Raw genomic sequence first — 27,710 nt, forward strand, 5'->3', positions numbered from 1 at the left:
AAGGCGTGCGCCACTACGCCCGGCTCTGAAATTCTTAAAGAATAAATAAAATACTATCTTAAAAACCTTCAAGGAAACAAGCTGTTTTATTTCATTTTAAATTATGCATACTTGTGTGTATCTACATGTGAGTATATGTAGATGAGTATAGGTGCCCACAGAGGGCAGAAGAGGGCGTTGGTCCCCTAGACCTGGAGTTGTGAGCCACCTAATAGGAACCGAACTCAGATCCTCTGCACGAGCCGTGCATCCTCTTATCTGCTGACCCATCTCTCCAGCCACTGCTAGAATTCTGTCAGACAAAATCAAGAATAAAGAAACCTGGGAACTTAAAACTTACTGCAGTCTCATTTCTGGTTATGAGCCTTAACTTTAAATGGCTGAGCCATCTCTCTGACTCAAAAGATTTACCTTTTTAATCCCGTGTGCATGTATGCACACCTACTTGCATGTAGGTGCCAAGGAGTCCCATCTCTCAGAGCTGGAGTTTCAGGCAGTTGTGAGCCACCATGTGGGTGCAAGGAACCAAGCCAGGTCCTCTGGAAGAGAAGTAAGTGCTCTCAAACACCGAGAAATCACTCTAGGCCACCCCTATCTCTTTTTCATAGTTAGTTGCTGCATAATGAATTTCATGCATCTCCAAAATGTCATCTGATAATTTTTCCCTGGTTCGCCTAACCAGCATTGTACAAGACAAAAAAAATCTCCATGTACCAAGTCTTGTTCTAGATCCTGGGGCACAGAAGTAAAAGCTGACCCTACCCGTGTATATCTCACCATCATCTAGTTTAGGATAAGAATGTTTGGAGCCAGGTGGTAGCACACTTACTTGACATGCTTGTGGCCTGGGTTTTACTTCCAGGATTGACAAAAAGGAGAAAGAACATGGAATCTGTCATCATAATGTGGCATGCAAAGATTGGCTATGGTGAAAGAGAATTCAGAGTGGATGCCTAACTTAGGCCATGGAGGGGAACTGTGGGTAAAGTGGTCAAGAAGGCTTTATACAAAGAGGCAACCAACTTCAGGATGGAAGGGGAAACTACGAGCAGAAATTAGCCCATCTTTCACTTATTCAGTAAGTGTGCAGTGAGAAGCCAACGCTTCAGACACTATGACCAGACCCTGAAAGGGCAGAGTTTGTGGAAACAGAAAAAGTTCCTGGTTCATGAGCCCCTATGCTTTAGTTAGGAAGCAGTGGACAAGCAGAAACAAGTAATTACAGTGTGATGTGCTGGGAAGAGTTCTGGGAGTGAGAGCAAAGAGGAGTGCTGATGGAACATTCCAGACTCCTCACTAAAGAGTCAGCCTTAGGATCTGAAGGATAAGAAGGCCCTAACCATGTGAAAAAAGCTGGAAAGAGAGCGGACTGTTACTATCATAAAATAGTCAAGAGGACTGACTTTACAAAGGAAAGGTCTTGGGGTTGCTAAGCGGTAGAGGTTCACTGTCCTGACAGTACAGACAATGCTGCATGGGGAAGGCCACTCTGGGGCTGAACCAAAGGCAAGAGTGCTTAAAGGAGCAAGATTGCATCTCCATCCACAAGACAGGGACAGGAGAGGGCCACGTTTACTTCTTTTCTGAAAACCCTCTTAGAGTTCAAGAGGTTGAGTGATGACCACCTCAAGCTCTCTGTGACCTGAAAAGAAGACCTTCAAGTAGGCTTTGCCTCTGGAAGCTACACCCTCTAACAATGCCACTCTGAGGACTAAGTCTCCTAGCACATGACAGCCAATGGGGTACACTCAAACCAGGAAGACTGCTTCAGAGAGGGGAACCTGGATCTGCAAAGACCTTGAAGCAGAAAACAGACTGATGTTTCCAGAGTCAGGTAATTGAGAAAAGATGACAATGACAGCATAATGTGATTCTAGAAAGAAAAACTAGGACCAGTACATACATGCCTCACCAAGCCAGAGTAAAAAGTGTGAAGATAAAGGGATATCCAGTGTGTAAGGTCACTTGGCAGTTGGGAGAACTGGTGTGAGAAATGGTGGCCTGCAACACGGCCACACATAGTCCATACCCAGTGTGAGCTGGCCACCTGGAGGCCTTGGCCATTCCCAACTTAGTCTAATAAACCCTGCCTGTCTAGGCCAACTCTGTCTAATGTGTCCCTGAATCATTCAGGCCACGGTCATTTCAAGCATTCTAGTCAGCCCCTGCAGCAAAATTTATGAGGATATAGTGCAGACAGCAGCTCACCCAGGGTACCAAGCTGGGTGAAAACAAATTCTTCAGTTCTTAGAGTATAAATAGAAATTCAAGACTTGAGACCAGCAAGGACTGCTGGCCAGCAGGAGACAGGCAAGCAGCCAATGGTTCATGTTTGGATGACAGGAGAAGAAAAAGAAAAAAATGCAAGTGGAAAACAAGAACTCTCTCTTCAAACAGCTGGGAAACACCCTCTGCTTCCCTTCGCTTCCCAGCTGGGCAGGGCAGCAGCAACGGGACAAGAGGTCAGGAGGAAACATTCAATCCTGTACGCCCTGCCTGCTACCAGGAGACCTGTTGGGGTGCATGCCACCCGGCCGGATGCCGGAAACGGGAGACACAGAGGATACAGTGCCCAGTCTCTGTTGGTGCCAGGGCCTGCCCTGAAGAATGGACGTCAGCGAACAGAGAGCCATTCAGACCCAGAGGCAGGATGGTTCCCGTGGCAACCAACAGTTTCCCCTGCAGCTCCGCATTCTCTTCTATTTCTTCTAACAAACTTTCCATTTGGGTCCAGGCTACACTAGGAAGAAATGTAGGTTGGGTAATAGGTGTTCGGATGGGGGTGAAGATGGAAAAGAGTATTCAGGAACGTGAAGAAGGAGCATGGTTTTCATAGAGTATGAGAAGTGAAAGCCAGTGGGGCCTCAGGAAAATCTATAACTAGGCTACAGGATTTGGGTTTTGGTTTTTGAGTCTATCTCTCTTTCCAGTCCTGACATTTGTCCAAGACTCTCCTAGACTGAGACAAATACTGCTGGTCGCTTGTCTTTCCTGGCCCTTCCCTAGTCATCATTCTTCGTGTCTGGGAGGCATACTACCCTGTTCCATACTGTTCCCAAGCCACTTAATGGCCCTTCTCCCAGATATGAGCTGGCTTGAGTCCCTCTACCCTTTCAGTGGCTGGCTGTGCAAGAGAGAAGGTCCAGTGTTCTGGGGATGCCTGCCGTTTCCTGGCCCCATCGCCAAGATCCATTGTCCTGAAGCCTTGAGTGGATATATAAAATCTGCTTATTTCAGCAGCACCCTAGTTCACACAGGTTCAGACAGATGCTGTATCTGCTTCTTCCCCGGTGACCAAAATACCCAAGAAAACAACTTAAAGGGAGAAAGACTTGTCTGAGGTCACAGTTTCAGAGTGTTTGATTCCCCAGAGCAAGGAGGGTATGATGGGGCAGGGTGCTCATGCCCCAAAGGTGACTGTGATAGTTAGTTATCAACCTGACAGAATCCAGAATCTCACGGGAAGGGCTTCAGCACATGAATGTGGAAGATTATCTTGATTGCATTGACTGAAATGGGAGGGCCTGCCCACTGTAGGTGGCACCACTCCCTGGCTGTGGTGGTGGTGGTGCCCTGCAATCCTGAATTGCAGAAGTGGGGAAAGTGAACTGAGCATCTGTGGATATCCATCACGCTCTTCTCTTCAACTATGGTCGTGGCGTAGCTAGTTGCTTCAAGCTCCTACTGCCTTAACTTCCCTCTTGTAACAGTCTACTTGAACTGTGAACTAAAATAAGCTTTTTCTCTCTTGAGTTACTTTTGTTGGGACATTTTATTACAGCGACAGGAAAACAAAAACAAAAACAAACAAACAAACAAACAAAAAACAAGACAGTCAGGAAACAGATAAAGGGGGTAAGGAGCCTGGGAAATGATATTGCCAGTCCTACAGATAGGCCCCATTTCCTAAACTTTCCAGAAGCTTCCAAGACAGCAAAACCAGCTGGAGGTCAGTATTTAACATACTTGCTTATGGGGGATGTTTCTTGTTCAAATACAGCAGATGATGAACAGTAGGACAACACTGTTATTAGGGCTTACCTAGATTTGAATACAGCCAAGACTACAGGATAAACAGACTTTTAAGAGGACATGACTAGGACTCCAGCTGGGTGGCAGTCACACCGGACTGCCCTCTTATTGGAGGAAGGGTCTTTTCCATCCCCAAAGATATATACATCTCAAATCCTTCAGTTTCTCTTGACTAGCACCACAATGTTCATAAGGAGGAGGTTCCAGCTCTCTTCCTTCTTCTAGGCTGACAACAAACAATGGAGAACACATCATGTTTGACTCACAGTGGGGTCATTGGTTGTTGTCATCTCTTAATGCCTCCCACACTGGGTATGAAGTCATGTTTGGTGATCTTGCCCGCTCACCCTCATGAGAACTAGTTGAAATGGGGCAATCTCTGTGTGGGGTGAAAGCCTTTGACCCCAACCCTTATCTGATATTGGTTACTCTAATCAATGACAAAAGATTTAAGAACATCAAACAATTATAGGTCAATGGCTCTTAAGACACATATCAGCCAGGCTCAAGGGCACACCCATTGACATTTCCCAGTAGGTTAGGGTCCTCCATTGCAGCTGCCACTTGCTCTTTGTCAGACACTTATTTGTTGGTGTCTTCTATCCAGTGAGTCCCTTCAGAAGTGGAGATTTCCAGCTTGTGTTTGAAGGGCACCACTGAAGTTTTACTCTTAAGCACACCCCAGTAAGAGCTGCCAAAGAACAATCAGGTACTGCTGCTGCCTGGATTTGGTAATGGCCAGACAGTCTTCCTTTGTTTCCTGGACCTCCAGACAACTCTGATACCACTTACACTTTTCCTAAAGTATTGGGCTTGTCTGAGTCTAGTACTTCCTCTTCTAGTCTCTGGGGCTGCCAGGCAGCTCTATTCGGGGCGTCCTGAGAGACTAGTGTCCCATCCTGACGCTCTGCCATCCCTGGCAGCTGTCCCAGCCAAGCCGTACTCTTTTCTTAGCAGGCCTCTGGCTCTATCAACTTCATGCTCTTCAAATAAACCAAGACGTGTATAAAAGTTCAGGGAAGACTGCACGTCTGCTTTCTGCACTTAGGCTGCTTTTAATTAGTAAAATGGTCCAAATGGTAATCTTGATGTTTTGTGCAAAGAAAGAAAGAAAGAAAGAAAGAAAGAAAGAAAGAAAGAAAGAAATCTAAAATATCCAGGAAATGGATGCAAAGCGATTGGGTGATGTTTCTGCTTCCTCTCTGCACTGGGTGCTCTGCTCTGATGCCACAAGGGCTGCTGGCCCTCCTACCCATATAAACAGACTTTATGGTAAATATTTTTCATCAGAGCTTTGGGGCATCTGCTTTGATTTTCCAGTTGGCTTTATTTCACACTCTTGGAATACAGCTCTCCTTGAAGAATCCCAGAAGATGTGGGAAGAACCAAAGGAAAGGGAGGTGACTAAACAACCGTGCCTTTTCCTGGGTACCATTCAGAGTTACTTTCTAAGAGACAGAGGAGCTTTCCGACTCGTAGGTTTATGCTGCAGCACAAGCATTTCTGTCTGCTTATCTCAAAAACCGACATGCCTGCCATTTCTCAAAGATAGTCTTAAAGATAATGACTCTTGGAGTTCCAATTTTACATCTTAGTAGCTTTTTGCTATTGTTTATTTAAGACAGCCTGCTGAGGAACCTGGAATCTTCTCACCTTGACCTACTAAGCGCTGGGATCACAAATGTGTGCCACCACACCCTTCTCACATTATTCCAAGTGTGGTTCACAAAAAGAAAAAGGGATTTAGACCGTGACACCATATGTGCCTTCATGTTGATGAATGCATAGACCTGAAGCAACAGCTGACATTTCACTCAGAGAGGCTTTTCCCTATCATGTATATATGCACCTCTACTATTTTACCTTCTCTTCTCACTCCAGTTCAGCCCTTAAAATAGTAGTTAGAGGTTGAGTGTGGTGGTGTACATCTTTTATCATAGCACCACAGAGGCAGAAATGGGTGGGTCTCTAGACCTCTGTGAGTTCAAGGCCAACCTGGCCTATGTAGTGAGCTCCAGGTCAGCCAGAGCTATACAGTGAGACTATCTTTTTTTTTTTAATGTCCATTAAATGTGTTCCAAGACCCCCTAATATGGCTTACCTTGAAGTTTTAAATGATGTATTGTTTCCGATGCCCAGTCACTTGGTTAAAACCCAAATAGTTCATTCCAGGAGATTGTCCTCAGATATAGAGTCCTGCAAGGCAGGTAGATAGAAGTAGAAAAGATCATCCTGAGTGAGGTAACCCAGACCCAGAAAGACATGCATGGTATATACTCACTTATAAGTAGATATTAGCCCAACATAGATGTCCTCAGAGAGACTATCTACCCAGTGGGTGATTGAGACAGATACTGGGACTCTATGCTGGACTCTGGTCAAAGCACTGAGAGTTGTCTGGAAGAGTAGGGGGAAGGACGAACCAGGAGGGGTCAGGAGCTCCACGGAAGACCATCAAGGTCGGCAGATCTGGACACAGTGGGGCCTGCACAAACTGATGCACCAACCGAGGACATTGCATGCAGAGAACCTAGACTTTCCTGTTCAGATGTAGGCGATGGACAACTGATGATCCACCTGGTGGGGGGGAGGGGCCACTGCAGCTGAACCTCTGACATGCACTCTGGTGCCCACGATTTGATCACTGCCCTTTAGCAGGACGGCCTTGCAGACACACAGAGGAAGGGGATGCAGGCTATCCTGATGAGACCTGATAGGCTGTGGCCAGACAGTGGGGTTGGAAGCCCTGCCCCCCATCAGAGGTCTAGGGGAGGGGAATAGGGCAAAAGAGGAAGAGAGGGTAGAAACAGGAAAGTAAGAGTGAGGGGATAACTACCAGAATGTAATGTGAATAAGTTATAACAAATAATATATATCTTTTATCTAAAAAAAAAAAAATTATTTCTCCCAGCCTCAGATGGGAAAGGCCTGAATGTGACAACACAGTAAGGGATTGGGAAACACAAGTGGAAGAGCCTCAAGCTGTGGGCAAAGCTTAGATCACGTGGCTGCTCCTCACAGAAGGATGAGCCTGGAAGTCAGCAAAGCTTGCCCTTCTTGAAAGCCACTGCAAGGAGTCATCGAATCAAACCTCATTTGGCCAATTAGGAGAAGAGGCAAAAACAGGAAACTCTGACCCTGGTAGACATTTCTGCAAGGGGAGGGGTCTGAGGATTTGTGACCACTTTAAAGAGAGAAACATCAGGAGATGTTTGTGCTCACACATGACCTAACTTGTACGTTCCAGAGCCTGCCTGGCTTCTAGTGGTCTCAGAGTTAACTCACTTTTTTCTTGATCTGTTATCCAGGAAGCTGGGAAATAAATAGTTGGGACCAGCCATCTGCTTTCATGCTTGTTGTTTTCTTTGCCTATGTCACAGAGGTCTGAAGGACGGTGCCCTCGTGGAACCTGGACTTACAGCTGTTCGTGGTCAAAGCCAGGATGAAGGGTACTGCTAACTGCTGAGGTCACAATGGGAAGCCCACACATTACAGTGGCCAAGTCCCACGCATCATCCAAACACCGCTTTCTCTCGGTAGCTCATGTTGAAATAATTACATTTTCCAGGGTTCAGAATCCAAACTAAGAATTCACTTTCAAAACAAAACAATGCCTGTCCGTGCAGACTCCAGGACACTCCCTAATGTGATGTGGCTGTGAAGAGAATCATTCAGCGGGCTTACCTCAGGCATCCTCAACCCTTTAGGGCAAGGTTTCCCATCCTCCACTCCTCATCTCTCACAGATGAGTCTAAGGTGTGGGCTGCCTTCTACCTCATACAGCTATTTGGGTAACAACAAGACTGTTGTTTCCAGAATAAAAATGGAAGTGGCCACCACTGGGATCCATGGGGTGCTGTATGGATGCCACCATTTTTTTTTCACTAAAAGACAACTTTGGCTGGGGCAAAATTTAAATATCACTCCCCCACCTCCAATTCTCTCAACACACCCCAAGTCACATGGCATAGCTGAGGACAGTCTATTTCCAAGATCATCTCCTTCAAATAACTCTATATATTTGTTACTTTTCTAGTGCTATGATCAAACACCATGACCCAAGGCAACTTACAGAAGGCAGGACTTATTTGGGGCTTACAGGTCCAGAAAGTGAGAGTGCAGCACAGTGGTGGTGGGGAAGCCTGGCAGCAGGCGGCCATGACAGGTGGGGCAGAAGCTGAGAGCTCACATCCTGAACTGCAAACAAGAAAGCAGAGAGAGTACACTGGCAACATCACATGGCTTTTGGATCCTCAAAGTCGGCCCTGGGGTCGGGGGTGGGGGGGTGGGGGCAGGGTGATAGACACTTCCTCCAGGGAGTCCACATCTCCTAAAGCCTCCCCAGGGGAGACTACCAACCCAGGACCAAGTATTCAAATGTCTGAGTCGCATGGGGGACATTCCCTTCACTCTACTTCCTACATCCTGCAGACAGGCTAGCCTTACCTGGAGGCCAACAGTTTGCTTGTTTGTGTTTGGCCCATGTGCATATAAGGAAGGGACTTTAGCCAGCTTGAAAACGTGGCTCTGGCAGGCTTCGCCCTCCTCTCCATTCCCTTTGCCTTGCTCAAAAGTGTTACATTACATTCCCAAAGCTAGCCCCCAAGGTCTATTCCTTTATTTGGCCGCTTCTTATCCTTGGCTGGCTACCAAGGTCCAACTAGCAGAGTATTGAAGTCCAGCAGTCAAAAGCCCCCTTTGGCTCACATAGTTAAGATGCTCAATTAAAAGTAAGCACCTCATCCTAAGATGGGTTTGCCCTTGTACCTTTATAAACTGCCATTTGTCTATGGGCCAGGTCTGTCTCCTCTCTATCCAGAGGCAGTCCTTTGTCCCCCTCTGGGGCAAATACCCTTTCCCCCACCCCTCGTTCCCTTCCCCTTCTCCCCATTCTCTATCTCCTGCCTTTGTCTCTTATTCCCTTCCCTTTTTGTCCCTCTCAGGCAAATAAATCTTTGTGCTGAGAACTTGGTCATGAGGTTCCTGAGCCGGCACTGATCCTTTCAGGGAATATTCCATGTTTCCAAGCGCACTGAAATCGCCTCCCCAGCCTCCCCTTCTTCTTCACTAGCAGACAGGATCGTCCTCTGACTACCAGCTCACTGATCACAGTCTCCACTTTGTGAGCATTCATCAGAGCGGGAGAGCCAAGCTGAGGACAGAATCTCCTAATCTCCCTAGTCAAGGTTTAGCCAGAGTGGTGAAGTCAAGTTCTGAAAAGCCAACTTATCACGTGGTCCAGGCTTGGTTGAATTTTCCAAGAAACCTCCTGTGATTGGCAGCACAAGTTGGCGATGGTAGTTCCAGCTGCCCGGAACCCACAGCTGCTCCTCCAGCAGCCTTAAGTAACATGGGCGTGTTGCCTTACGTAACCTCAAGTCAAAGGACAGGTTAGATGCCGGGAAAGTTACGGTTCAGTGAAACCCAGTTATGTTCCCAAGGACACAGGTCTCTGTGCCTTTCCTTCTGCCGTCCCCAGTCCCGGCTTCATGGGAAGGCTCCTTCTCTTCAGTGTACTTTCATACTACCCACAGCAGGCTACACACGTCCTGTTTACCCCAACAGGAAGTAAGGAGTGAAAATAGCCGTTTCCACAGCCCTCGTCTCTACCCTGGTTAGGTCAGCGTATACCAGGTGTTTGTGGGTGATCCAATAAGAGTTGTCAGAAGAAGCTGGGTGTGGTAGCACATGCCTGTAGTCCCAGCACTCTGGGAGGCAGAGGTAGGCAGATTGCTGTGAGTTGGATGTCAGCCTGGTCTACTAAGCAAGTCCAGGACAGCCAAGGCTATAGAGCCTTGAAACCCCTGTCTTGAAACCCCTTCCCCCGAAAGAAAGAAAGAAAGAAAGAAAGAAAGAAAGAAAGAAAGAAAGAAAGAAAGAAAAAAGCGTTGTCAGAGAGGAATTCTACACACTGACTGGGAGCATCATTGCTGATAGTTTGGGCTGGGTGGTTGTTTGCGATGTGATTTGTAGGGCATTTGGCACCATCCTCATTACTTTATAACCCAGGACTTTGACTGGTCAGAAGTAAAACTGGCTCTAGCTATTGCCAAAAGTCGCCAAGAAAAGGAGCAAAATCATCCCATTGAGCTAGACTAAGCAGGTCACTTACTGTCTCTTCTGTCATTTGTAAAATGAGAGTCATAGCAAGAGTGCTCTCTATGACTATTATCAGAATTAAAGTTAGCTTACACAAGCATGCAGGGTACAGAAGGCACAGTATAAGTGCCAGCTGTCACTTTCATCTACTGAGTAACATCTGGAATGTCAGATATACTAAATAAACTTTTCCTGAACTCATTCAATAGAAAATTATTTGGATCCATGTAACAAAAGGACAAGCAAAATAATATTCTGTAAAACTATTCCTTGCTGATTGTCCAAAGTTAAGGTTATTAATAAAGTGTGGAACATTTCACTTTTTCTCTTGAGAAGATAACTGGCATCCTCACTGGAATATAATTCAGATAGATAGACAGACAGACAGACAGACAGACAGATAGAATAGATAGATAGGTAGGTGATAGTTAGATGATAGATAGATAGATACCTAAGTGCATTTAGAATTCTTATGGCTACTACAGAACGCAAAGGGTGGGCTGCTGGGAACCCTGCTATACACTATATCCTGGACCAAGATGCTGTGCCTTAGCCCAAAGTCATGGCATTAGAAATGCAATCTAAAGTCCAACAGATCAGTTCATCCATCAGCCAAGTCCAGGCGCTAAAAACATCACAGGTAAAGAAGTGGAGCGATCCCTGTGAAGCCTTCCAGGGCAGGAAGGAGATGGCACGAGAGCTGCGCCATGGCTGTCTCTCAGTGAATGAGCAAAGCAGGAGCATACAGGCCAGATGTGAGGGCAGAGATGCACCAGAAGAATGCTACCGAACTCTGTGGAAAGGCCTCACTGCAGCTCAAGGGTAGCCTAGTGCTCATTACATAACCCAGGCTGGCCTCAAACTTGATCTTTCTGCCTCAGCAGACTGAGCCCTAAGACAATTGTAATGAGCGCCAACACCTGGCTTTATTTTTTAAATTAAACACTTTACACCTAAGTCTCTAAGAACAAACTAGAAAACAAGTCAGGAGGAGTCACTAGGTAAGAAGTATTAGAATCAGAAGAAAATGATGAGCTGAGGGGTTGTGTGTGTGTGTGTATGTGTGTGTGTGTGTGTGTGTGTGTGTGTGTGTGTGTGTGTGTGTAGGTTGTAGAAAGAAGCTAAGTTCTTTTCACAATGGAAAGTCATATTAGCACCATAACAAAATCCCACAGCATGTCCTCACAACAAAAGTTTTGTTATCTCTGAGATCTGGAGGGTAGGAACTCCAGCTCGGGGTCCTGGTGGCTGCTTTGGTGTCTGGGAGGGTTCTCGTCATATGCTAAGGAGCCTGTCCTAAGGAGCCTGTCCTTAGCACCGCTCAGGGGAAACTCTGGCTCCTTTTCCTCTTCCTACCGGTTTTGTCAGATGGTGGTCCCACTCCCATGACCTCACATGAACTTCACTACCATTTCAAAGGCACTGTCTCAAAACACAGCCAGATCGGAGGTCTGGAGCTTCTGCTAGTGGAAGTCAGTGGACGAAATAAAATACTAAAATGAAGAACTAACACATTGTTTAGAAGCCAGGTGACAACTTTTTTTTTAAAAAAATAGGGATGGTCTGAACAACTACCTGACTCTTGCCCTTTCTGTTGGCAGACAGCCACTGTTGGACAAGCTGGACCACATCCTGTAAGCCACTCTAATAAATCCCCTCTTAATAAATATAGACTCGTTCTATCTGTTCTGTTCCTGTAGAGAGAACCCTGACTAATACACCTCCCAGCCCTGCCAGCTGCGACTCACTCTCCCCGCTTCCCCTACAGCATTCAGATGTTCCAGGAACGCTAAAAAGCATTACACGGTCCTCGGGGCCCACAGCACTGGATGGAACTATTTGAGGGGCAAGCAAATGGAAACACATTTTTGAGGGAAGACATTACTTTTCCCCCATTCTTTTTCATAGTCTATTCCAGAGTAAAACTCTGAAAAGTAGCGTCCTGGTTTACATGTGAAACCTGATTTGCAGCAGCTTTGTCTCTCCTGTGGCGTGGCTGCCAGTGCCAGTGTGTAACTCACTGTTCTCCATGTCTGAGTACACTTGTGTGCATGTGTACATCTGTGCGTGCGTGCGTGCGCACGAGCGTAGATTCTCACAACCTATCAAGGCTACTCTGGAGTTCACTCTGAAGCTAACAGCTTCCAAGGATGTTACCGCACATTCTCGGCATCTCGCTCAACATACTGATCAATCAGTTGCTTCCCACATCCTGGAGACAGAAGTAGTGCCCAAGTCCTCTGGCACTGAAAGAACCCTGGGTTCTTATGTTCATAATTTGACAGCAGCCTGAGGAGAAAGAGCACTCATTTCGCATGGTTAATATACTTCAGTTTTAGAAAAATAAATGTTCCCCACAGAGGAAAAAAAAAAGCAATATGTTGGAAGAGAGAGCAAAACCATACCATGACACAGGAAGTTAGCATCCCAGGACTGACGACACCTGTGTGACTACAGTGAGGGATTAATCTTCGTGGGCCTCAGTTGCCTTGTCTGTAAAACAGATCGATCAAGGAGAAGCCATCTCCATAAGGAGGTTCTTTGATGCTCATCATCTTCTTTGAGGTAGGCTGGGTGTTGCCAGGAGTTAACCTATCTGAGGAGTTAATCAATCTTTAAAATAATAAAACCATCTTTAAATGCCATAGTCTTTAGGTCTCTGAAGGCTTTTGAAGATCCTATCAAACTATTTTACCTTATATATCTATAAGGTCTCATCTATCTGTTAAACTTCAAATGCGACAAACAAGCCACTGGACAAAATGTCCTCATGTCTACCATAGACAGAATTCTGTTTAAAAATGGGCAAGCTTGGATGCAGGCAGAGTCAATGGCCAAACTCTGCCAAGACAGGGTAGGCAGGTTCTCAGTTCCTGCCTCACAAATATGTCTGTCACATATTTTGGGCCAGAACGCCAAAGATGATGCTCCAATGCTATAGAGAGTTTGGGGTGACTGTGCAGGCAGCAAATTGTCTCTGTCATTTTTTCATTTTGGAAGCTGCTCGCCTGCACTTCCGATTTATTCAGGTAATTAAATTTTATTCCTTTTCAAATTTCTGATGGGGTTGAAGACCAGATAGTATAGTCTTACAATTAAGCTTAGATGTTTTTAGGTCTAGCCAGGCGTGGTGGCACACACCTTTAATCCTAGTACTCGGGAGGCAGAGGCAGGTAGGTGGATCGCTGTGAGTTTGAGGCCAGCCTGGTCTACAAAGCAAGTCCAGGACAGCCAAGGCTAACACAGAGAGACTCTGTCTCAAAAAACAAACAAACAAACAAAGATGTTTTTAGGTCTAGATAGATGTTTTAAGTCGATAGAGATGAGATATGAGAGATATTGATTTACATTCAGAATTTTAGACTCACCAAGATAAGAAAGATGTTTTCTTCAAGGTTGCCAAATACAAATAGCCAAAACACTATGAATGTAACGTTTATGTAATTCCTATTTTGTGGTTGTTCTTGCTGTATGTAGCTTATTTTATTTATGTGTAATAATATAAATGTATATATAAAAAAGAAATACAATAAAAAAATTTAAAACAGAATAAAATAAAAAACCTTTAAACTATAAATAGACAATAGAATATTATTCAGCCATGAAAATAAGCAATCAATGGGTACATGGAACAACATGGATGGGAAAAATACCATTTAGAAGAGTACATAGGAGGTGATATCATTCTAATAATTTCTCCAATAGAAAAAAAATTACCCTATCATGGCAGAAAACAGATAGGGAGAGGTTACCTATAATAAAGAACTACCAGGAAACTTTTGGGGGTAATAAAATGTGTAACACCTTGATTATGGTAGTAGTTTTTAAGCACAATCATTTGTCAAAACTACTGCATTCCCTTCAATATTTTATTTTATATTTGTTTATATTTTAACAAAGGTAATTAACTCTTTTCTGGCAATTATGTTCCCTACCTTCTTGGAGGGAGGCTAATTTGCTTCCAGAATTTGTTCTTTTCTCACAAGACATACTCTAGTAGCTGTTAGGCAACATTTCCTCTTGCCTTCCTCTCACTTAAGATAAAGAACAGCCCGGTGAAATCTGCATTATTCACAACAACTAATATGTAAAAGTAATGTAAGTGTTCACTAACAGATGAGTGGGTAAGAAAAATGAGATAAGTTTCCACAATGTAATACTATTCAGCAGGAAAGAGTAAGACTTTACAATTTGAAATGTAAATGTCACTGTGCTGAGTGAAAGAAGCCAAGCATGGAGACAATCGTCACACATGATCTTACTCATACACAAAATCTAAAATGCTGAACTCACGGAAGTCAGGAATAGAGTGGTGGCTACAAGGTATCAATCAGGCAAAGGATGTTAGCCAAAGATCACAAAGTTTCAGCTTGGCACAATGATTAAGTCCTAGATATCTAGTGTGCAGCATGGCGAGTAACTAAAGTAGAGGATACTTGAGAACTGCTAACATGAATGTTCTCTCCACAATGAAGTAACATGTGCATGTGTCATATGACTTGATTTAATCATGTATATCTCACCATATATCATAGGCATATAAACTTTATTAAGCAATTATTGCTTTTAAAAAGCTGGGGGAGGGAATTAATATTTCTACAGTCCTAGAGCTCTTTATGATGTTCATCTAGAAGTACATCCCTTGGCACCATCACTGCAGGGTTTTCCACAAACCTTGGGGTATCTCTACAAAGTACATGTCTGTTCTCTACACTGAAAAAGAAGCCTACGTTGCTTTCCCTTGGATACTCGACTAGGCCCACAAAAGGGGTTGAGCTGAAATCTGACCACAGGCTCAGAAGGAATCTACAACCTGACTCTTTGCTCTACTTTCTCCAAGCTCAACCCCATTGCTGTCAATCAGAACCAGCTAAGGAGTGCGATGAAGTAAGTGCTGTGCCTTGAGCTGCTCACACTGCTAGCTGCCATTTATCCAGCACTCACTCCCCATGAGGCATTTTATGTGCAGCATATGTAAATGAAACTTAATTGTCATCGTGACCCTTTGAGAGGGTGCTATTGATGACTCCATCTCCATCCTGTGGGTGGCAAATTGAAAAGGGCCAGGCTGGTTTCCCATTGTCACAGACTTCAGTGTTGTAGGACTGGGCAGCCATTAATCCTTTATCCATATATTGCCAATCCCTGTTTTGGGCAGGACCACAAGCTCAGGACTAGCCGTGCAGAGAAGCAGCACTGGAGACCATGTGACAGGCTTTGGGAAGACATCCTTTACAGTCACTCTCCTGTCTGGCCTATACCTAAAAACAGCCCAGCCTTCTTGACTAGCATAATGTTTCCAGACTAGGGAAGCCTCACTAAATCCCTCATCCTTGCTGTATAGCAGGAACGTGAATTGGTGATGCCTCGAAGAGTTTCTTGGAGGAGGAAGCAAGAACTTGTTGATCATTCCTTCATGTGTTCTCACAGTCCCTCGGCATTCATGTAAGCAGCCCAGAGCAGATGCTGCACAAAGCATCATGCTGGGATGGGTCAGATCCTATTCCTCCGTGTTGAGTTCTGATAATTACCACTTCCCATCACGGACATCCTGGTTGTTGGCAAATTCCACTTCCTGGTGTGTGGACCATCCATTACGGTAGCAACTGGCCCTGTCCTTCCTGGTATGGGCCATTCATTATGTCAGCAGTTGGCGCTGTCCCTGGAATGCCTCTGAGAGCTGCTTCCTTAATGGGTGGAGCGTGGTTCTCTTGAAGTGGGGTGTGGGGGTCTAAACAATCATTCGGGAAAGAACCAGTCTCCCCTTTCCTGTTCTCCTCCACCCATCTCTGTGTGCTGTGAGGAAATGGTGAAATAATGGGTTGGGTCTTACCCCAGGGACCCTTAGCAAGCTGTCCTTGCACACCCCGCTTGCTTTCCCGATGGAAAGGAGATGGGCAGCATCAGCATCTCAGATAATTTGAAAACAGAATTGAATTCAGTTCTATAAAATAGACTCTCTGAGTTTGTATCGTAACTAATGGCACCAGAACACAGAGACTGGAGCCAAAGAAGCATGAACAGCTTGTTCCTTAAAGTCCTGGAATGTGAGCAAAACATGAGCAGTGAGTGGCTGGCCTTCCGTGAGCAGAGCAGGGCTGCACAAGCGAGAAGAGGAAGAAGTCCTGGAAAACTGAGCCTTGTCTGAGGTCTCACAGAGAACGGGCACACTTCACAGAGAGACTCACATCTGTCCTCCTTGGTAACTTAAGATTGCTGCATTTAGAATAGTGCTTGGTGGAGAGGAGGCTTTCCAGAGCATTCTGAACAGAAGAATAAAGGTATGGTGCTGAGATCTTTGCATCACAAGGGTGTTTGTGTCTCTATCCAAATCTGGAGTCAAAGTCTCTTGGTTGATTTTCCAGGGGGAATTATTCAACAATCCTTAATACATAATTGAACAAATGAGAACTACATCTATCTCATTAGATTAGAGGTCTATTAAGAAACACCCGCTGTGCTGAGACTCATAGTCAAACATTGGGCAGAGCACAGGGTGTCTAGCAGAAAACTGTGGGGGGATGGGGATCAAAGGACCCAGAAGTGACTAGAGCTCCAAGAAGACCAACAGAGCCAACTCACCAGGGCCCAGAGGTGTTTGTGGGGTCTGAAGCACCAACCAAGGACTTTGTATGGACTGGACTTAGGCCCTCTAGATGAGTGTAGCTGATCGGCAGCTCAGGCTTCATGTGGGTCTCTTAGTAAAGGGAACGTGGGCTGTCTCCAACATGGATTCTGTTGCCTGCTTTTCAATCATTTCTCCCTGACAGGACACCACTTGCCAGGCCACATGGAAAGGAGATGAACTCAGTCTTGATGTGACTTGAGCTGGAGTGGGTGGGTAGGAGGGGGCTCCCTTTTCTGAGAACCAGGGGAGGGGGAAAGGGGCAAGGAGAGTGAGTCTGGGAGGAGAGGGAGGAGGGAGCCATGACTGGAATGTAAAGTGCATAAATTAATTAATTAATAAAAGAGAAAAAAAAAACACCCAGTTGTATCTGCAATCTAGTCCAATCAGAGGGCAGTTACCTGCCCCCAGAGCAGTCAAACTATTCTTTACTTTTTTGAGAACCAGTGGCTAAAGCACAGTCCAGCACAATTGTGACCCTTGTTGGCTTGGAGGCCATCTTCAGTATATATACCCACACCTGTGTTTTCTTTTACGTTACTTTAGTTTGCTTTATAGATGCTGTGTTATTTATAAACTTAAGGTTTGTGGCAACAATGTGTGGAGCAAGCCCTACTGGCATAGTTTTTTCAAAGATTCAGATGATTGCATGCATCTTTGTGAAATGACGCATGTACTAGTTATTTTTCCCTGTGGCTGTGACAAAAATGCCTAATAGAAACAGCTCACAGGAAGAGAAGTCTCAGAAGGGACAGCCCATTGTGGTAGAAAGGTGCAGTGGTGGGTGTGGCTTAGTCCATGTTAGCAGAAAGGTGAGGTGGCTCACCAGGAAGCAAAGAGTGCAGGCTGGAACCAGAAATAGATAGACCTGTAAGTGTCACAAGGATATACTGACTTCTGATGGTGAGGCCACAGCTGCCGAGGGCTCTATAGCCTCCCGGAACTGGAGCTCAAGTGGCGAAGCACTTGAGCCTATAATCGACATTAGAGATTCAGACCATAGCAAAGTGATCTAAATTAAGATGCATATCACTTATATGGGATACTTTCATACACTTCATAGACATGGCATAACGTAAGCAGAACTTTGTTTATGCCCTGGGAACAAAAGTCACGTAACTCACTTTATTGTCCAGAAGTGCCACTGAACAACAAATCAAGCAGTATGGTAGGACAATGACCCATACCAGTATACAGGCCTACCTCCCAAAGCACCATGGGCTCAGCTCCAGGTGTCTGAAATAGAACAGATATTGCAATAAAGTGAGCAAAGCTCAGAGGAAAGAGCTGGATTCCCTTCTAAGTCTTTCCTCTATGTCTGCGCGTGCGCACGCGCACACACACATACACACAATCTTCTAATCTTCAACTTGACACTAGTCACCTCTCAAAGCACACTGGAAGGCCAAGCTTAGCCGTGGCAGGAGCTGTCTCTGAGGGAGGCTGCCCATGCCCTTGGCTTTGGCTGTTCCTCTTGTGACTCACCCATAACCTGAATTTCTCTGATGTAGCAAGCTTTTGGAAGTTCTGTTGAATGGACAAATACTTCCCAGGACAACCTAAAATGCCCAGACAATGTACAATATGCAAATTGACAAAAATCAGATGAGACCAGCAGATGCAGAAAATCTGGGCCTTTTAGAAAAGCATGCCTAAGGCATGCTGTGACAGCTTTCTGGGGCATTGCCTTTCTGTCGTCCTGAGTCTTTAAGCTATTGACATGAGCACAAGAACCACACTGCTGCAACAATCTTGAAGTCAAAAACAAGCCACAACAAGAGGCCCAGCACACCCTGAGCTGCTTGCAAAAACTCCCTAGGGACTCAAGGTTGCATAAAATTCCATGAAAAACACAACACGCCACCCTCTGCACACTCCTCTACTGTGGAGTTTTACGATCTTTGAACTCTTCGATTGCTGCTTGTGAAATCAGTTCTCAAGGATGCTTCAGTTTTCATTGGCACATGAAGCAATTCCTTGGGGGATAATTAGAGGTTAGAGTGGTGTGTTCCAGAACCTTCTGCCTTGAGCTTTTGGCCAGAAGACCCCAGCAACATATTCCCAATCAATTAAGGTCAGAGATTAAGGTGTGCGTTCACACTGTGGGGACATATACTTACTTACATGTGTATTAAGTATTTATTTAAAGGACCCCTGTCCTTGAGCGCAACAGGCATGATGCTGCCTCCTAGTGGAGTAAAGGGGAAAATCAAGAGACCTAGCCATTTTGTATAAGCAATCTCAGACGCTATATTAAAATGAAAACCCATATCTCTCTGCTTTTGTAAGGTTTTTCACAAAGCCTCTTTCTAAAGGCCAGTACCTCTTCCTTAGTAGGACATTCAAAGCTACCAACTGATAGGGTTTTTGGTAACTTCCTATATCCTGGAACAGGTGTAGAGAAGAAACACAGTCAATGCTAGGTGGGATTTCAGCTGCTCCCAGAGCACATACAACTCAATTGAAAAGAACAGTGTGCACCTTAAAAGCAATCAGGAACAAGTGAAGCTTCACCTGTGTGGCTCAGTCTATTGTATGGAGTCCCATAAATGCAAGCTCACACTTCGCACTTTGGCTTTCAAAGGTTTGCCAAACTTCTTGCTACCTCCCCGTTACATTCTGTTTGAACCACAGCTTGAGAGTATTCCTCCAGGGAGCCAATTTTAGGCACATCGCTAGAAATCTAGCCAGACATGGAGGACAGCATTGTCAGGACTCAATCAGAGAGGATCTTAGGTGCATTCATTTGATACACTGTGTCCTAATTAGGGTTACTGTTGCTGCGACAAAACACCATGACCAAAAGAAACTTGAGAAAAGGGTTTATTTGGCCTACAGTTCCACATTACTCTTCATCACAAAGAAGTCAGAACAGGAACTCAGTCAGGGCAGGAACCTGGAGGTAGGAGCTGATGCAGAGGCCATGGAAAAGTGGTGCTTATTTGCTTGCTCAACCTGTTTTCTTATACAACCCAGGACTGACATCTCCCCTTGTCAATCACTAATTAAGAAAATGCCCTACAAGCTTGCTTATAGCCCAACCTTATGGATGTTCTAAGTTGAGTTTTCCTCATCTCAGATGACTGTAGTTGGTTCCCCTGGTAATAAGTTCATGTCTGCAATCCCAGCACTCAGGAGGTCGAGGCAGAGGGATCAGGAATTCAAGGCTAGCAATGGCTATAAGACAAGTTGCAGACCATCCTGGGCTAATTGAAATTCTGTCTGAAAAGAGGAAAATGTGGAGGAGGAGGAGGAGGAGGAGGAGAAGGAGGAAGAGGAGGAGGAAGCAGCGGCGGCAGTGGCCATGGTGGCAAAGCATAGAAAGAAAAATGTAGTCAATATGTCTCTGATTTTTTCCCATTGAAATGGAACTTGCTAATGGGTTCTCTCTCTGCTTCTGTGTTCTCTCTTTCTCTCTCTCTCTCTCTCTCTCTCTCTCTCTCTCTCTCTCTCTCTCTGTTAAAATGACAGAAATTTAAGGCAAGAAAGAGAATCACACAGAAAATGCCTGGGTAGACTGGATTTGTATAAAAGATTGAGTTAAGAAGGGTCAGGCAGGGAGCAGGAGAGACTTTCCTGCCAGGACAATTGTGACACAAACAGTAAAGGGCCTGAGCCTAACTGTGAGAGGCATTCTTCCCCATATCTAATCAAGATTGAACAAAGTCCATTCTCTGCTTCCTCTTGTCCTTCCCAGGATGTCAAAGGGGGTGGGAATATGCCATAAACTTCGCAATTAAACCTGTGGGTACATACAAAGTTCTTTTCTGTTTCTGCTCTGAAATCAAGTCTTTTGGAGCTGCATGAAATCAGAGGACAGGGTCCTCTGCCTAGCATCTGTCTCCTCTAGCCTCCTACCGAAGCTCCACAGCCAGTGTCGGGGCCATAGGACATTCAGTGTGAGGTCAGAGCGGCTAGACTTTAGCCCAGATGTCCTCTGTAATTACAGCATCCAGCTCGGGCCTCACCTTCCTGTTGGGGGTCTGTTCCCTGGGTCCCTGTGTTGAAGATTATTTTGTAAACAATGTAGGGATTGTCTGTGAGCATGGTGGTCAGGGCTTTATCTGGTCAGGGCTGGTAGAGACTGGAAAGGGTTGAGCATTACCCTGTTTTCTGGACAGTTATTCTGAAACAAAGACATTCCACAGCCAGGGTGGTTTGGGGGTTTTATGGGTTTCTTTTTGTCTTATCTTAGAAAAAGTAGACTTGGGGGAATTGGAGGGACGGCTCTCAGGAGAATGAGTCAAATGAGAAAGATGGCAACGTCGTAAGAGGTTTTGATGGGAGAACAACTTTGAGAGAATGTTTCAAGGAAGAAGACATCATGCCATATTCTTCTACTGTTCCACGGGCATCTATAAAGCATGTGGTGATGTTTTTAGAATCTTTACACTGAGGCTGGAGCTATGGCTCGGTAGTTGAGCGTGCTCGTCGCTTTGACTCCTAGCACCGTGTCAGGAGCTTCACTGTTGCTCTCTTCTGGCCACTGCAGGCACCTGAACATGCGTGTATCCTCCCATCCCTCCCAACACGTGACTTAAAATAAAAAAATTATAATAATTCTGCTTTTTTGTTTGTTGTTTTTCGAGACAGGGTTTCTCTATGTAGCTGTGGCCGTCCTGACTAATTCTATTCTTAAAAAGACAATTAAATGAAAAACAGACCTAAAAGTAAAAGTTATCACTATCAGAACTTCTAAAAAAAAAAACAAAACAAAACAGGAAATGGTGATACATGCCAGTAATCCCAGCTCCCAGGAGGCAGAAGTAGGCAGATCTCTATGAGTTCGAGTCCAGCCTGTCTACAAAGCGAGTCCAGGACAGTCAAGGCTACACAGAGAAATCCTGTCTCAAAAAACCAAAAAAACCAAACAAACAAACAAACACCAAAACAAAACAAAACTTCTCAAAAAAAGCATGGGAGGAAATCTTCCTGAGCCTGGCTTGTACAACTGCTTCTGAAAAGATAAACCATAGAAGGAACTTCATCAAAATTAAAATCTAGCCCGCCAGGGTGGCTAACACTTGTAATTCCAACACTCAATAGGCTAAAGCAGGAGAATTGAAAGTTTGAGACAACGTAGAAAGTTGTAGACAACTGTACTGTATAAATAGACTCACCTCAGAAAAAAAAAAAAAAGCAAACAAGTGAACAAAAGTCAAAGTTACTCTATTTAAAATGGCATTGACTGGTTGATAGATTCTAAATGTTTACTTCCCTGCATGTGCCAACTCCCTGCTAGCTTGATATTAGTTCAGGCACTTAATTGGATTCTCTATTATAGTGGATTGAAACAAGAATATAAACATCTTAGGTTCACAATAAAGATTAGCAGCACAGAGCTGGCCCTGGCAGCAGGTGCATGTCTGCAATTCCAGCACTCAGAGGGTAGAGGCAGGAGGATTGGGAGGGCAAGACCAGCACCACCCATAAAACAAGTTGGAGATCAGCCTGGGCCAAATGAGATCCTGTCTGAGAAGAGGAAAAGGAGGAGGAGACAAAACCACATGAAACCTTAGCAATAGGCTATGGCCCTAACCAATCACATCAGAGTCTCCATAGATGGCATCAAACTAGCATTAGAGATAAGGTCCCTCATGTTATTGTAATGTGGGGCCAAGAATGAGAAACTCTGTCCTAAGATTAAGTTAAGAAACATTAGTTTTTCAGGGGTTCTGGTGTTGTTATTGTTGTTATTGTTTTGGTTTTTCTTTTCGAGACAAGGTTTCTCTGTGTAGCCCTTGGCTGTCCTAGACTCACTTTGTAGACCAGGCTGGCCTCGAACTCACAGAGATTCACCTGTCTCTGTCTCTCTGAGTGCTGGGATTACAGATGTGAGCCATAATGCCTGACATTAAGAGACTTTCTTAAGGGACAAAGTATCTCTGCTGTTCAGTCACTGAGGCAGAGGTGTCACTTGCTTTTTTGTGGCAGGGATATGGGGTATGTCTAGATTTAATGCTGTTCCAGCATTAGTCAGTTCCCTCACAATGAAAATGCACCTTGCCCTTTGAATGTCCAGTCGGATAGTAACACATTTGCCTATTAATTCATTTTGAGTTAGGACTTAAATCCACCTTGCTCATAAACACAAAGCATGTTATATGAGTCAGTCCATATACACTAAATTTTCTTAGACTGTAAACAACACACATGTTTTGCTCTGTTTGGGAGTGGCCCACCTGTTTAGATAGTCACATCACTGATGTTAGTTCCATTTGCAGTATTTGAGTAAATTACATTGGCAAATACAACTTTTATTGGTAGTTCATGTGTGTGTGTGTGTGTGTGTGTGTGTGTGTGTGTGTATGAAACATATATGGATATTCATGCATGTGTGTGAGTTCAGGAAGCATACCACAGAGAGTATGTGAAGGTCAAAGCACAACCTCAGGTGTTGGTCTTCACTTTCCAGTGGGTTTGAGACAGGGTCTCTCCTTTGTTGTTCCCCACTGTGCTGGCAGCCTAGCTGGCCTGAGAGCGTCTAAAGATTCTCCTGCCTCTGCCTCACATCTCACAGTAGGTAGACATGTGTGATGTTGCCCAGCTTTTACATGAGTTCTGAGGATGCAGATTCAGGTCTTTGTTACTTGTACAACAAGTGCTGTGCCTGCTCAGACATTTTTTAGTCCTTTATTGATAATTCTGTATCAAACAACCTCATGTGCTTGAGTGTTTACTTACAAAATACACAGTCTTTATTTTTTTTAAATGTACTTCATGTTTCTTTGTGATAAAATATTCTTTTTCTAACACTGTAATTTCAGGAGTTACATAATTTGTGACCTTCATCTGGTATTATGAAATATCTCTTATAAAAAGAGTCTTTGGAGTTGACCTAGGGTCAAGACTTTTGTGTCTAGGGCTCCCTTCCTGCTTTGTCTAAGGCCATCAGCCAGGGCTGCTACCTCTCAGCAAGTGATTTGTTATCTGTGAGATTCAGCTTCCTCATCCTTAGAAATGGTTTAATAATAGTCCTTCCCTCGTGCCTGTCAAGAGAATCAAATGAGCTCACCTATGAAAAGGAGAGGCTCCTGCATTCAGGAAGAGTCGAACAAAGGGCATCTGTTTTGACAACGATGACGACAAGAGCGATGACGACATTGGTGATGATGAATGAGGTAGCACCACTCAAAGAGAGAGGTGGAAGGCTGTGTAAACCTGTCCTCGCCCAAGGATGCCACTTCTACCTTTTGGTTTTCTTCTCAAGCTTGGAAACCACCTAGAGCATGTACCTGGAACACCCAGTCCAGGGGGCAGCCCTCTGAGCAAAAGGTTGCTGCACTTGTAGCTGTTTTGAACAGTAGCCATTGAAGCAAGGATTTGTTGTTACTGCTCCTGCTGCTGGGGTTACTGAATAAGCTGTTACAGGTTTAATCAGTGTCAGCACTCCAGGAGTTCAGATAATTCATACCTGTAGATATGCTTTTAGGATGTGACAGTATCTTCCACCACCACCAGCAGCAGCACTAGCACCACCATCGTGAGTACCACCACCATCATCACCAGCACCAGGGCCACCACCATCACTAGTATCACTACCAGCAGCACCAGCACCAGCAGCACTAGTATCACCACCAACACTACCATCACCAGCATTAGTACCACAACCATCAGCACCAGCACCAGCACTACCACCTCCTTTTTCTCTAGGTTTGGGATTGCCCACATTTTCAAATTTACCCTGTTTTCTTATAAGTTTAGTGAGTGACCTGCCTTCTCTAGAGACCTGCCTTCTCTGAAAAAGAATAAGAATCTAACATCACCAGGCATGATGGCACACAGCTTTCATCCCAGCACCTGGGAGGCAGAGGCAGGTGGATCTCTGTGAGTTCAAGGCCAGCCTGGTCTATAGAGTGAGCTCCAGGAAAGCCAGGGCTACATAGTGAGACTCTGTCTCAATAAACCAACAGCAAGAAAAATCTAACATCATGTTAGTGCTGGCACTTAAATGTAATCACTACAACTCCTCTTCAAAGGCATGTGGATAGTCTCAGTCCATGGCTAGCAACTCCCACAACTTCCCTCACCTCCATGAATGACAGTAAGAGACCGTTTGGCCACTCAGGAAGTGTGCTGTCCTTTTTTACTCCCAGACTCTATGCATGGTCTATGCCACATAAGCGTTCAAGTTTTGTAGGTCTAACAAGCCAGTCCAGTCGCCGTCCTCGTCTTTTACTGGGAGCAACATGGTGCTGGAGAAAGCCTAGAGCCATCCATGGGCTTCCAGTTGGAGAAGGGGGAGAAGGTGTGAGCACTCAGTTTTTGTAGGTAGTCCTTAGAGATGAAAAGCTAATCTAAATACTACAGACTCTCAGAATCAGACTTCCCACACAGACCTAACACCATCTAGCAACAACCTCTTCTCTCTGCGCTGTTGTTTTTCAAAGACTTATCGTTTTATGTATGAGTGTATGAGTGTTTTGCATGTGTGTGTGTGTGTGTTAAGAGTGCATTGCATGTGTGTGTGTTAAGTGTACTGCATATGTGCCTGATTCCTTTGGAAGCCAGAAGAAGGCACTGTATCCCATGTAAGTGTAGTTCCAAGGAGCTATACGTTGCCTGCGTGGGTGCTGGGAACCAAACCCAGAAACTGAGACCTCTAAAAGAACAAGAAGTGCTCTTAACCACTGAACCATTTTTCCAACACCTTAAAAATCTCCTTTTACTTAAGAAGGTTTAATGGCCTGGTGTGGTGCACAACTTTAAACTCAAAACTCCAGAACCCTCTGTGGATCACTCTGAGTTCAAGGCCAGCCTGGTCTACATAATAAATTCCAGGCTAGACAGTACTATACAGCGAGAACTTGTCTGAACAAACAAACAAACAAACAAACACAATTTATTGGATAGTTATTAGCAGCCTGAAGTTGAATTAAGTTTTCTACAATCATTTTCTTAATGGACAAAACCCCTTTGAGTTAAAATCTGAGATAATCCCATTTTATAGATGAGTTAGTGATGGAAGCTCAGTGATTGGTGCTGGCTGATACGGTAAAGGCCCTAGGTTCAATCCTCAGCACAGAGGGGGGGGGGGAAAAACAGAGGAAGGGATTGGGGAGAGAGGGAGAAAGAAAGGGAAGGGGGAGGGGAGAAGAAAGAGAAGGGGAGGGAGAGGAAGGAGGAAAGGGGAAGAAAGAAAGACGCTAAAAGGGGAAATGAGGAAAGGAGGGAGGAAAATGGAAGGGGATGGAAGGAAAGGAAAGAGCGGAGAGGAGGGAAGAAGTTCAGAAATGGTGTTACTCGCAGGGTGCAGCGTCAACCCTAGTTGCTCTAGTTCCAAAGGCTAAGTCAGCTGCCTGTCTCTGTGAGTTACTCACTTGAGTGCTCGTGTTCTGCTGGGCACCTGTCCCTCGCACTTGAGTCCTAACTGCCATTTCAATTGCTCGATAGCCACGTGTGGCTTGCCGTCAAAAACAAAAACGGACTCTGGCAAGTATAAATTCACACACCCTCTCCATAATCTCGGGAGCTCATTTTGAGTCTCGCCCCGTATTTGACCACGCCCCCTGGATGGGGAGGCCTGGCTGCACTCAGAGGAAGGATAGCAGGCTACCAAGAAGAGATCTGATACCCTATGAGCATATACAGGGTGAGGAGGTCCTCCTCAGTCACAGTCATAGGGGAGGGGAGTAGGGGGAAAGCGGGAGGGAGTGAGGAATGGGAGGATACAAGAGATGGGATAACAATTGGGATGTAATACGAATAAATTAATGTAAAGGAAAAAAAAAGAAAAAAAAAGTCTCGCAAGGCTCAAAAAAGCGGCAAGAGTTGCCAAGGAGGTGTATCTAACCCAAAAAGAGCAAAAGATTAAAAGGATAGGAAAGCTCCATTTTTAATCTATTCCCCATTGCCTAAGGCAGACCAGCCACAGAATGCCTGAGTCAGAACAGGTGTTATGTGCCTGGGTGCTCTTCTTGCAGTGGTGCTGGGCACAATGTGGAGGCCAGGCAGTTGTACGGCCCTAGCCAGAGACTGGCAGGAGGAGGGAGATACCTCACCCGCGTCAGATATGGCTGCTGCCACCCCTGGTCCTTCCTATGCTCTGGCTCACTCTTGCCCCAGACTGAGAGGCAAGGTCTGTGAACTAGACCACGTACCTGAAAGAACACACCAGAGAAGGCAGACTCGCCCCACTAACCCCAACTCCACGAACATTCCTCTAGTCCAAGGCTTCTCGGATTTTTGTGGGCTTGTTAAAAATTCAGATTTCTATGATTTGCTTCAAGAGTTCTGCGTTCAGTAAGCCCGAGGGAGTTCTGATACTGCAGGTCAGAGGGCCACATTCTGAGAACTGGGCTCAAACTTAAATTATCCATATAGCATTCGGTAGCAAGAACAAATCACAGCAGTGGTGGGGGTGCGAGAGGGGGGGGGGCAGGGGTTGGGGTGGGGGTTTGCCCAGTTTGTAGTGTCTACCTAGCGTGCCTAAAGCCCTGGGATTCAGTCTCTAGGCGAGCGTAAAACTGTAATCCCAGCATGGGAAGGTAGAGAAATGTAGATGAAGGAATATCAGAGGTTCTGGGTCATCCTCAGCTACATGGTAAGCCTGAGTCCAGCCTGAGCTACATGAGAACCCATAAGCAAGCACTTTATCAACTGAGCCATCTCCCAGTCCTTAAATATTATGTTTAAGTAGTTGATGTCTGGGTCTTCCTCTCTTACCTCCACCCCCTCCCCCACCCCTGCCACCCCACCCTGTTTATCTCCTATAGTATAGAAGGAATGAAGTCATTGTACCTGAAAGAAGAGTGGGTGGGGAGAGTAAGAGATCCGGGAGGCTGAGGGGAAAGGGGAAGTCGGGCTGTCATAGATGCCCAGGGTTCCGGTGGTGGGGCATCTCATGAGCTTGGTGCTCAGGAAGAAAGGAGCAGCAAAGCCACCTCAGGTCCCCTCTACTGAGCAACAGCTCAAGGCACCTCGTTCTCCTCAGCTGCACCACTGTATGTGAGAA

The 27,710-nt window shown here is 45.2% G+C and overlaps 1 long non-coding RNA gene across 3 annotated transcripts; it reads right to left on the minus strand.

The window, feature by feature from the left end:
* Positions 1 to 419: 419 nt before the first annotated feature.
* On the minus strand, positions 420 to 27,683 carry LOC311593859. Of its 3 annotated transcripts, none has more exons than XR_014777843.1 (4): positions 27,497 to 27,683; positions 8,105 to 8,229; positions 6,134 to 6,228; positions 420 to 539 (listed from the first exon to the last, which is right to left on the minus strand). It is a non-coding gene; the product is annotated as an uncharacterized lncRNA (long non-coding RNA). The 3 variants fall into 3 exon arrangements; XR_014777844.1 differs by lacking the exon at positions 27,497 to 27,683 and adding an exon at positions 8,938 to 9,138; XR_014777845.1 differs by lacking the exon at positions 27,497 to 27,683 and adding an exon at positions 8,479 to 8,553.
* Between the last annotated feature and the right edge of the window lie 27 nt (positions 27,684 to 27,710).

The sequence above is a fragment of the Acomys minous genome (genome assembly GCF_964271855.1).
Source record: "Acomys minous genome assembly, chromosome: 1".
Lineage (NCBI taxonomy): Eukaryota > Metazoa > Chordata > Mammalia > Rodentia > Muridae > Acomys > Acomys minous.